This window comes from Propithecus coquereli, unplaced genomic scaffold (genome assembly GCF_000956105.1).
Source record: "Propithecus coquereli isolate 6110/MARCELLA unplaced genomic scaffold, Pcoq_1.0 Scaffold243, whole genome shotgun sequence".
Classification (NCBI taxonomy): Eukaryota; Metazoa; Chordata; class Mammalia; order Primates; family Indriidae; genus Propithecus; species Propithecus coquereli.
The window spans coordinates 2,668,520-2,678,461 of NW_012147986.1; the positions used below are offsets into that span (position 1 = coordinate 2,668,520).

A 9,942-nucleotide genomic window follows, 5' to 3' on the forward strand; every position below is an offset into this window, starting at 1 on the left:
ATACTGGTAATAATAGTTCCTTTTTATTTTTTTCGTTTTAAAGATCCTAAGTCAACATATTGGAGAGCTTGGAAATGTAGGAGGCAAACTGCCCACGATCATAGCACTGCGGGAAGCAGCCACCGTTCCGTTGGCGTGTTGCTTTTAGCCTGTTGTCAGTGTGTGTTAATATTTTATATGATTAGTCCTGGTGAGGAAACTATTTTGATTGTTGCTTTTTAAACTCAGAGGTTGGAGTTGTGCATTTTTCCATGTTGCTGGAAAGTACTGAAATCTATTCTTTTGAAATGTCACAACGTCCCACTAAAATGAATACGTGTGATTTAATGAAACATTCCCCACTGGATATTTATGGTGCCTCCAGTTTACATTATGATGCTATTAGTGCATCTTCATGCCTAGAAGCTCTTTCCTTCTTTTGGATACTTTCTTCAGAATACATCTCCAGGAGCAAGAATAAATACATTTTTGACCCTTGGGACAAAGTGCCAAATAGCTTTCCAAGTGAATTGAGCTGGTTTTTACCAGCAGCACATGAGTATGCCAGTTTCACTACTCTCTTGTTAGCACAGAGCACACGTCCCTGACTTCTGCTCCCGTCTGTTACTGCAGTAGCCCCCTGGTATGTCTCATGAGTTATTTCAAGGAGGTTCTACTGGAGTGGGGTGGGTTTTTAATATATTCATAAACTCTCTAACCAACCCCACAGTGTCCCTGGTGCTTTGCTCTTCTCCTCTTCCAGACGTTTTCCCTCCAAATCCACTGGGTACCACTGCTTCTGCAGCCCCAGAGCCCCCCCACTTCCCCGCCCCGATACTGTTATCCTTGATACACTTGGACCCTTAAGGTACCCAAGCCACTTGGTGGTCCATGACTCTGTGTCATGCTTTCTTAGGGCTGGAGGTGGAAGAGTGTGAATGTGTCCACCCTAAAGCAGTGCTTCTGGAGTCCAGGGTTTCCATGGAGTAGTTCTTAGAAGCAATTCCATGAAACAGTAACAATTGGGAGCAGAAGTCAGGGAAACATACTCTATGCTAACAAGGGAATAGTGAAGCTGGCATTGAATTACCTCCCACACCACAAAGGGCTCAAATATGGATGTATGGGGGAAGGGGAGGATAGCTTAGTGACTTCACCATGCTGTTCTCAGAATTGCCCAACCCCCTTCCCTAGGATGCACTTCGGACCCTCTTATAGATAGACCTCTGGTGACCTGCCCAAACACTGGAAGGTGCTGATACTCCATCAGTGCTTGCACACTGGATATCATTTGAGAGAACCTGGACCCTGGGCCAATTGGGGGCTACCATTTGTTCTGATACTTATCACTGTTATCTCCAGGTATCTCCATGGATTGAGATGCTTCCTATGTTTTCCCTGCCCTTCCTCTTCCCTTCTAGGCCAAACTGGGTGGAACTGGGGCATAAAGGCCTTGACGTTAGGCCAGATGGATGAGGTGGAGGCCTGTGCCCATGTCTCTATCGCTGGGTCCCTGGCTCTCTGGCAGAGGCCTCCCTCCTGGTCCTCACTATAGGACCTGGTAGGCCAAGAGCCAGGTTCTCTACTGAGTCTCTCTTATGTGGCAAGTTGCAATGATGGCACATGCCGATGCTGCCACCCATGGGGCAGGAGGTACTCCTGGTTATTCCACTCCCTCCTCCAGGTCTTCATCCATTCGTACAAACAAGAAAAGCCTAAGTGAGGGATGTTGTACCTGAGCCTCTTTCCGTAGAGACCTGGCGTGGCTCCTGCCTTGGCCCTTTGGGGTTTCCCAGGCTGTCCTGGGCAGAGCTGATACATTTGTCCAGAAAACAGCCGTCCTTGCTGCAGTAGTGACCAACCTCCGTTCCGTCTTTCCTTTCTGGACTTCCTCACATGAGACTGTCTCTGACATCAACAAGTAGCTGAGATTTACTTTCCCTCATGACGTGTGGTCAGAAAACCGCAGCTGAGCCCCTGCTGTGTTGCACATTACCCTGTACCTGGCTGAGTGCCACTCTGCGGCCCGAGGTGGTGCATGGGAGCAGAGGCGGCGCCACGGCCTGTAATGTCCAGAGTCAGCTGGCAGTCTGCAAAGGGAGGTGGGCTGCCCCCGACCTCTGTGTTGCTCTCAATTTGCTGGGTCACTTAGCTACCAAACTTGTGCCCTAGTGTCTTAGAGATTAATGACATAACTCTTTCCATTTTTACCTGCTCTCTGCCCTGCCCCATGAGACCCAGACGTGAACCCAGAGAGGGCTGGGTTGAGAGACAAGTCTAAATGGTGATGACCACAATATAGTCATCCCTCCAAAGGCTAGGGCTTTGTGACTGAATCGAGCTGGTTTGCTTAACTTTCTCTTCCTTTAGGGTGACCTTCCTATCTTCTGGAAGACTGCTCAGGCCTCACCACCCCATCCCACCTGTTCCATCCTCACCAGACAGGGCTGAAATCCTACAGTGGGCACAGCTCAGACTGGGGACCAACCCCACCAGCCACACTCCCTACCTGGTGCTGGAGCAAGGGTGCATGTGTCTCTAACTCATGGCTAATTCAATAAGCAAAACTATCTGCTAACGTTGTATTATATTAATAGAAATCTCCATTTCTGGGAGAGAAGTAATAGCAAAATCAATCCCTGAATACCCATCACCGAGCTTTGACAACTGGCATCACTCTGTCATTTTCCTTTCATCATTTCCCCACCTTTTTTATTTTTCCCTTTGCTGAGGTATTTTAAAGCAAAGCACGTTTCACTCGTAACACTTTAATATGTATATCTAACAGATAACGACTTTGAAAAGCATAACCACAATTCCATTACCACACCAACAAAGGCAACAATAGTTCATTTTTGTTAGATCCTCAAATATTGACAGCAGATGATGCTGTGCTTAATTTTGTGGCACTTCATTTTAATTTGCACTTTAATGTTTTCATATATTGCTTTCTACTTATTTCCTTTCTGGTGAACGGTTTTCATAAAATGAATTCTTTTATGTGCAGGTGACTCTCACATCTGAGTGCCCCTAACTCCTTAATCTCTGCATGTTGCTGGGCTCGTTTACTAAAGCCCAGCACCAAACCATCCAGAACCACGTAAAATGGTAGGAAACCATCTACACCATCTGTGTATAGAGATGGGTAATTGTAGGGGAAAAGCTTTAAGGGCTTTACCATGACATAAATATGCAGGTCTTTTCATTCTAAGAGTTGACCAGAATGAGAAATAAACATGGATATAAGAGAAGTTCTGATACATTCCTGAATGACAGCACTGGAGCAAGGCATGCTAGGAATACACAGGTGAAGCCCTGACATCTTAATGGAACATCGTGGAGAGAAAACTGCAAGTTCTGTGTGCCAGTCAGGGGAGGCACGTGGTCTTGAAAGACCATGGGGCCGATGTCATGTGGCTTTCTTGTGCATTTTTTTAAAAAAAATTCCATGTTCTTATTGCTTGACAGTTGGCCTTGGCCTGCCTTGTTGGGGTTTCTTCTTTCTTCCTTTCTCTTAAGATCCCCAAATATGGAGGGTGGAGGATGCCAGAGTCATAGGAAACTGGTGTTGTCATCAGTAAATGCTTCTCAGACATCTACTTTGGATGAGACAGTGGAGGGTCTTAGGCTGGGGGCCAGGAATCCTGGACATCGGGCCCACTTGGCCTCAGTTTTTTCAAGTCCCTGTGCAAGTTGCTCATCTGGTTCCTGTTTGGATTAATTTCCTCATCTGTTGGGCCCATAAAAGTATTCACGTGACCATTCTGATACATTGGTAGAGATAACTTGGAGAGCCGTGCTGGGAAGGACATCAGGCTACCTTCAGGCTTTTGGGAAGTACCGCAGTGGTCAATTGGAGATGCCCGTTGCGGGCCCAGGGTTAGGGAAGTGGTGGTGTGACTGCCACGTATTTGATTCTCCTGATCTAGATGCTATTTTGCATTCAGGTTAGAACATTCTGGTTGCTAGAACTATACAAAGAAGAAGGCCGCCTCTGCCTTGCCCTCAGGGAGCCCACCACACAGGTGAGAAGACAACATGGGAACCCACAGTGAGAGCATCGTGATGATATTGGCAACCTCAGCTTACTGTTAGTGCATGATTTAGAAAATAATTGCTATGGGAGTAAACTCAACAGTCTGGGGTTTGAGACAGCATTTTGTCTGGTCGGTTGTCAATTTGTAAAGCACACAGAGAAATATTAGCTGGAGGCAGGTTAAGGGAGGCAGCGCCCACAGCTCAGAACATGTCACACCCTCCCAAGGAAGGAGTTATGACCTATCTTCAAAAGGCACTTTTTAATGCCCCTTAAAAGGGACAGAATGCACCCTGGTTGAGAAGTTATTGGGTGGCTGCTTGCTTAACCCTCAGAAATGTTGCACAGTTCCCAGGCTGCCCATCTGGTTCTCATATTTTCATGAGACTCTAATGACTGAGGGGGTGTGGTGAGGGCCTTGCTCAGGCACCTGGGAGCCGGGCCTCAGGCTTCCTTCTGCTATCTGCCTTGCATGATCTGGGGACCCAGGGTGTCTTTAAACCTCTGAACTTCTGCTCCTTCCTCTTGCCTGTGTGTAATGGTACCCGCCTGGAATCGGGGCGTGTTTGAAGGCTTGCTTAATTTAGTGTCTGGGAGACTTCTCAGAGGTGCTGATGAAAGAACATGGAAAATTTACAGTGGGGTTATTCATGGGGAATGTCACCATTACCATCTGACTTGGGGAGTTGGTGGTCAGATCTGGGTGGGGACCCTGGGCTTAAATACGTTGAGGTGGCGAGATTGGGCTGGGGGTACACAAAGGAAGGGCAGATCAGATTATCACGAAAAGTCTTTGAAGCCTTTACTTGTTTGGAAAACAGGTAGAACATGGGTCACCCAGCAAGTGCAGGATCTGGTTTTTGCTCCTGTCACCTAACAAAAGCTTTTCAGAACTGCAAACTGCTTCCCCATTCCATTGTCTAGAGTTCTCCCACGTGGAGCTGAAGTCATTCTAAAATTAGAAGGCTCACGTGCTCTACCCAGGTACATGTTTTACCTGCTCCAAATATGTGTCTATAACAGGAGAGACTTGGTGTGCCTTAGTTTGAGGATAAAATCACATACACCTGCATGTGCTTGCTTTTGCAAATGCTTACAAGAGCGTTAAGAAAGAATGAGAGATTCTTCCTTTCCTCACTAGGATTTACGCTTGTCAACCACTTGCTCATTTCACCTGCTTTTTGCAAAGAAAATTGTGCTGGGTCAGTTGCTTTTCGAGCAAAGGCTGCTCAGGGTAGTAGACAGAATACAGGATATGGAATCAAGAATCGTAATTCTGACACATTGACTAAATCTTCCTGATTGTGGGTCACCACCAACGTTTTTAAAAAATGAGATCGAATAGCTTAGAATAGAAAATTTCAGAGTGCATTGCATGGAGAAAGGACAGGTACCATTTCATGGTACTTTTAGTTTTTAATAGATTCATATGTTGGCATTCTGCATATTTTACTTGCATAAATTATTTCCGTATTGCATCCTCTGTAACAGTGGTCTCCAACCTTTTTGGCACCAGCAACCAGTTTCATGGAAGACAATTTTTCCACAGATGGGAGTGAGAGCAGGCAGGGGGTGGGAGGGAGGTAGGCAGGCGGTGATGTATGACTGTTTTCTTAACAGGCCACGGACCGGTACTGGGCCATGGCCCAGGAGTTGGGGACTGCAGCTCTATAATTTCCAGATTTGATTTCTTCGTAAGTAAGAGCTTAGATGCTTGCAGAATAAGTACCATAAATCTCTCTAGACCTGTATGTTCCCCCTACGCAAACCCCCCTAGTCTTTTATAGTTGTCTGATCCACACCTAATTTGACAGCAGTTCTTGTATTGTACTCATCTTTATCAAGTCTTTCCAGAATACTTAACTTATGGAAACAACAGTTCTTTCCTTATGCACAGATATTTCACTAATTTACGTAATATGTAATTAAATTACATAAATACAGTGATGAGTACAACTGACATAAACAGGTTTGGGAACAAATACAAGTGACCTCTTGGTAAATATACAGGCTAACTGGTTAGAACAGCATAGGCTGGTAAACTAGAGTAGCCAACTAAGCTTTTGCATGCTGAGGGCACTGGTGTATGCTTTAGCAAAGGAACGGAGAGTATGGGATTGGGTAAGTCAGGGCCTTGGTTTAAGTAGAGCTCAGTTAAGAAAGCCTCTACCATCTTTGAAGGAAACAAGGCAAATGACAAAACTTGTGGATTTTTAAAAATCTAGGCCTACAGAAGCCTTAGCGTTCTCCCACTTTTAGTTTTAAACACTTATTTGACACACACTTAAGTACTACTTCATAGAGGCATTGTGTTCAGCCTTGGAGGGACGCATCAGAATTAAACATGAACCCTGCCATCAGAGGCCATCAGGTCAGACAGATAATGTTGGGATTTTGACATCTCAGGTAAATCAGAAAAACAGACAAAGCCATGATCTACCATGATGGATTGCTTTGAAGAAAACAGCACTCTTGCCATATTCAGACTTCCATTTGTAAACTAGTTCCACACTGCAGACTTTACATTCTATTTGTTATGTTGCCTCTTGCTCAGTTTGGTGCTGGGTCAGTGTTCTGATTAATCACTCTTCTGGGCAGTGGCTGTTATCTGTGAAGCTGGCAAAGAGGGGATCTCTGGCAGGCACCTTGTGTTGCAAGAACAGAACCTGACCCACGGCAGCCTAGGTAACAGGGGGTTGCTCTCAAGGAGTCAGCCTCAGAGAATCCGAGGAAACACTGCCCAGCCAGGCCCCAAGCAGTGCAGGAGTCAGAGTGACTGCAGGGGTCTCAGCTGTATCAGTCTGTGGCCATTTACTCTGTACCTACCATGAGGATAACTCTCATACCAACTCGTTCCATTTCCATGCCTCCTAGCTCACAGTGTGAGAGAATCAGATTGGTTTGTCTTTTTTTGGCTGAGTGGCCCCAGCAGCTTTGGTGAGTTTGGGAAACGAACACTGCAGGCAAAGGAGGTGCCAGAGGGCAGCCTGGGCCTTGGGCAAGGCAGAGTTCCTCATTAGACCTGGAGGGGACAAAGAACAGCATCCCTAGTCCAGACTGATTCTTTGAATCGTTCATTCCATCAACAAATATTTAGTGAGCACTTATTATGTGCCAGGCCCTGATCAAAACAAAGGCCCTGTTCTCAAGGACCTTATATCCCTGGACAAGATAGATGTAATGTGATCTCTTAAACTATCCTATCAGCATATTTTAAAGAATGGCGATACTGAACACTAGTGTGTGTGGCATGAGACAGCTACGTATGTTGCTGATGGCTGTGGATATTGCCATAACCTTTCTGAGAAATAGCTCAGCATTAGTGGTAAACTTAATTCCATCGTATTAGTGGCAAGAACTTTAAAATTGTGAATGCCTTATGACCCAGTAATTGAACTTTTAGGAATCTATTTTACAACAATAATCAGATGTTAAGTTACTATCCATTATAGTGAAAAGGAGCCAATTTAGATGTCAACAAGAGGAAAATAGTTATGGAACAGTAGCTAGAGAGGCTACTATATACTCCTTTTAAAATCATGTTGATGAGGAATGTATAATGATATGGAAATATGTACATAGAAAAAAATAGTATATGAAATTGAATGATTTAACTCAAATCTGTAAACTATACACACAGATACAAGAATACAGGACACATATGATATAGTGTTAACGTTAATTTTCTCTGGTTAATGAGAATATAAGTGATTTTCATTTGCTTTATACTTTCTTGTTTTCCTACAGCATCTAAATAGAGGCAATGGCCTCATGCTGTCCATCGGCCAGCAGGCACTGCATGCAGGCCACCTCGGTCTCACTGTCCAGTGGCTGCAGCTGTCACTGAGGCTCATACAGTACTGCTGTTTCTGGAGCATGGGGACCTGCCACTCTGGCCTCACCTGAGGGCCATGCTAATCTCTGCAGCGTGGCGCCCAGGCCTTGCTCCCCTGCACAGCAGCCTCCCAGGGACCTCGCTGTCTAGTTAGGTTGTCCCCAACAGCCACCAATTTACTTCAGAGTTCAGGGGATGTTCATTCAACTCTTCTTCAGTAGCCCTGTGGCTCCTAAATCAAGATCCACTTTGCAGAAATTTTAAGTTCTTGATACCTCTAGGTTTCAACAGAGAAGCTGGGCCTTTCTGGGCTTCCAGCCCTGGGATCAGTCTCTCAAATGTGAAGAATCTGAAACTAGACAGGCTGAGTTCAAATTCCACCTCTACCACTTACAAGCTGTGAGACCTTGGGCAAGTTACTCAACCTCCCTGTGCCTTGGCTTATCTGTAAAATGGGAATAATAATAGTACCTACTCATAGGGTGGTTGTGGGGATTAAGAGCTTACTATATATAAAGCACTTGAAACTGCACACATGGAAGCTCCTCTAAGTGTTAGCTGCTACTATTACTACTCTTACTGTCATTGCTGGTGATGCATCTATTGTACAGCAAAACCTGTGTCTTTATGGGGTTGTTTATCACCTGGAGTTAAGCCCTGAGGCAGTGGTTCACACACTTCAGTGTACATAGCAGTTATCCTACTGTGGTAGAATGCAGATTCCTGGGCCCCCAGCAGCATGCAACCCAGAAATCTGCATTTTTAGTCCTCAACCACGTTTTGTTGGAGCTCAATGGGAAGATGAGCTCCATCTTCCTGAGTGGCACGTGTCCGTGTAGGCTGAGATGCTGTCACCTCAAGGTGACAGCACTATGCCATCCCTGGAGCTCTTGCTCCCCCTCAGCTGGGCAGTGCTGGACTCTGGGAGGCCATGAAACATGTGTGTCCCAGGGCTGACTTTCTAGCACTCAGGACTTTGGTAAAGAGAAGTCAGAAACCTCAGAACTTGGGCCATCACCTCAAACATCCTCTTTCCCATTAGCCTCATTGTGATGAAATGATGAACACAGCGGCTTTAAGGTGAAGCATCAGCTTTATTTTCCAAGAGCACAAGCCCAAACCCCAGGTCTCTGCGTGTGAGGATCAGCCTGGGGCACCTGGTTATTTACTGCTGAAGAGACCTTCAGCTGTTTTAATCCAGCCTGACCCAGATGGCCCCTTTAGCAGACTCTGCAACTGTTTCACAGATTCATCCTGAATCTCCCTTCTTAGTTTCCTGTCTTGAAAGGTATGGCCCAATTCCCTTATCAGAAAGTGTAATGGAAGATGACTTCACACATCTGGCCATTTTAACACCAGGTTGCTTTGACTAAAATGTTTCCTAAATACCAAAACACAAGGGAAAACGGATAAGATGAATGAAATGGAGTTGCCTCGACTCTGCTCGCATGCCGGTGTGACTTAGCCTGAGTTTTTTCTTCCCGTTTGTCACTTGGCAGCTTGCGAAGGAATCCCTCTTTCTGGGTCATTTTTCATCTTGACTTTTGGGGGCTTGGAATGTAGTGAACATCACTCCCTGCCTTGCTTGGAAGGTCTAGGAAGGTATTTCTGAGATCTTGAAAGTAGAAGATGTCACAGATTGCTGTGACATCTGCCACAAATGAAACTTGCTGGTGCTCTGAAGGATAACAAATAGAAATATAATTATAAATCCCGTAACAGCCCATGGAAATCTCTAGCAGGCTCTCCACCTGATCTTCTATTAAATAAACACAGCCCAGCATGGTGAAAGGCTCTAGAAACCTAGATGCACATCTCACCAAATGATAACCAGATTGTAATTCTCATTGTGGGCAGTTTCCCAAGCATTTAACCCTTGATCGGTACTTCCCAACCTTTTTCAAAATAAAGATCCGCTTTTTTTTTTTATCTCAGCATATTATGGGGGTACAGATGTTAAGGTTACATATGTTGCCCTTGCCCCCCCTCCCACCCTAAGTCCGAATTTCAAATACGTCCATTCTTCGGGTGGTGCACATTGCACTCTTTGTGTATGCATACACCCGTCCCCTCCTCCCTCCTCCCCCTCCCC

General features: G+C 45.4%; 1 protein-coding gene across 1 annotated transcript in view; it reads left to right on the forward strand.

Moving 5' to 3' along the window:
- The window catches only part of TGFA (transforming growth factor, alpha), a 97,525-nt gene that overhangs the window by 37,265 nt on the left and 50,318 nt on the right, over nucleotides 1–9,942 (forward strand). The window lies entirely within an intron of this gene.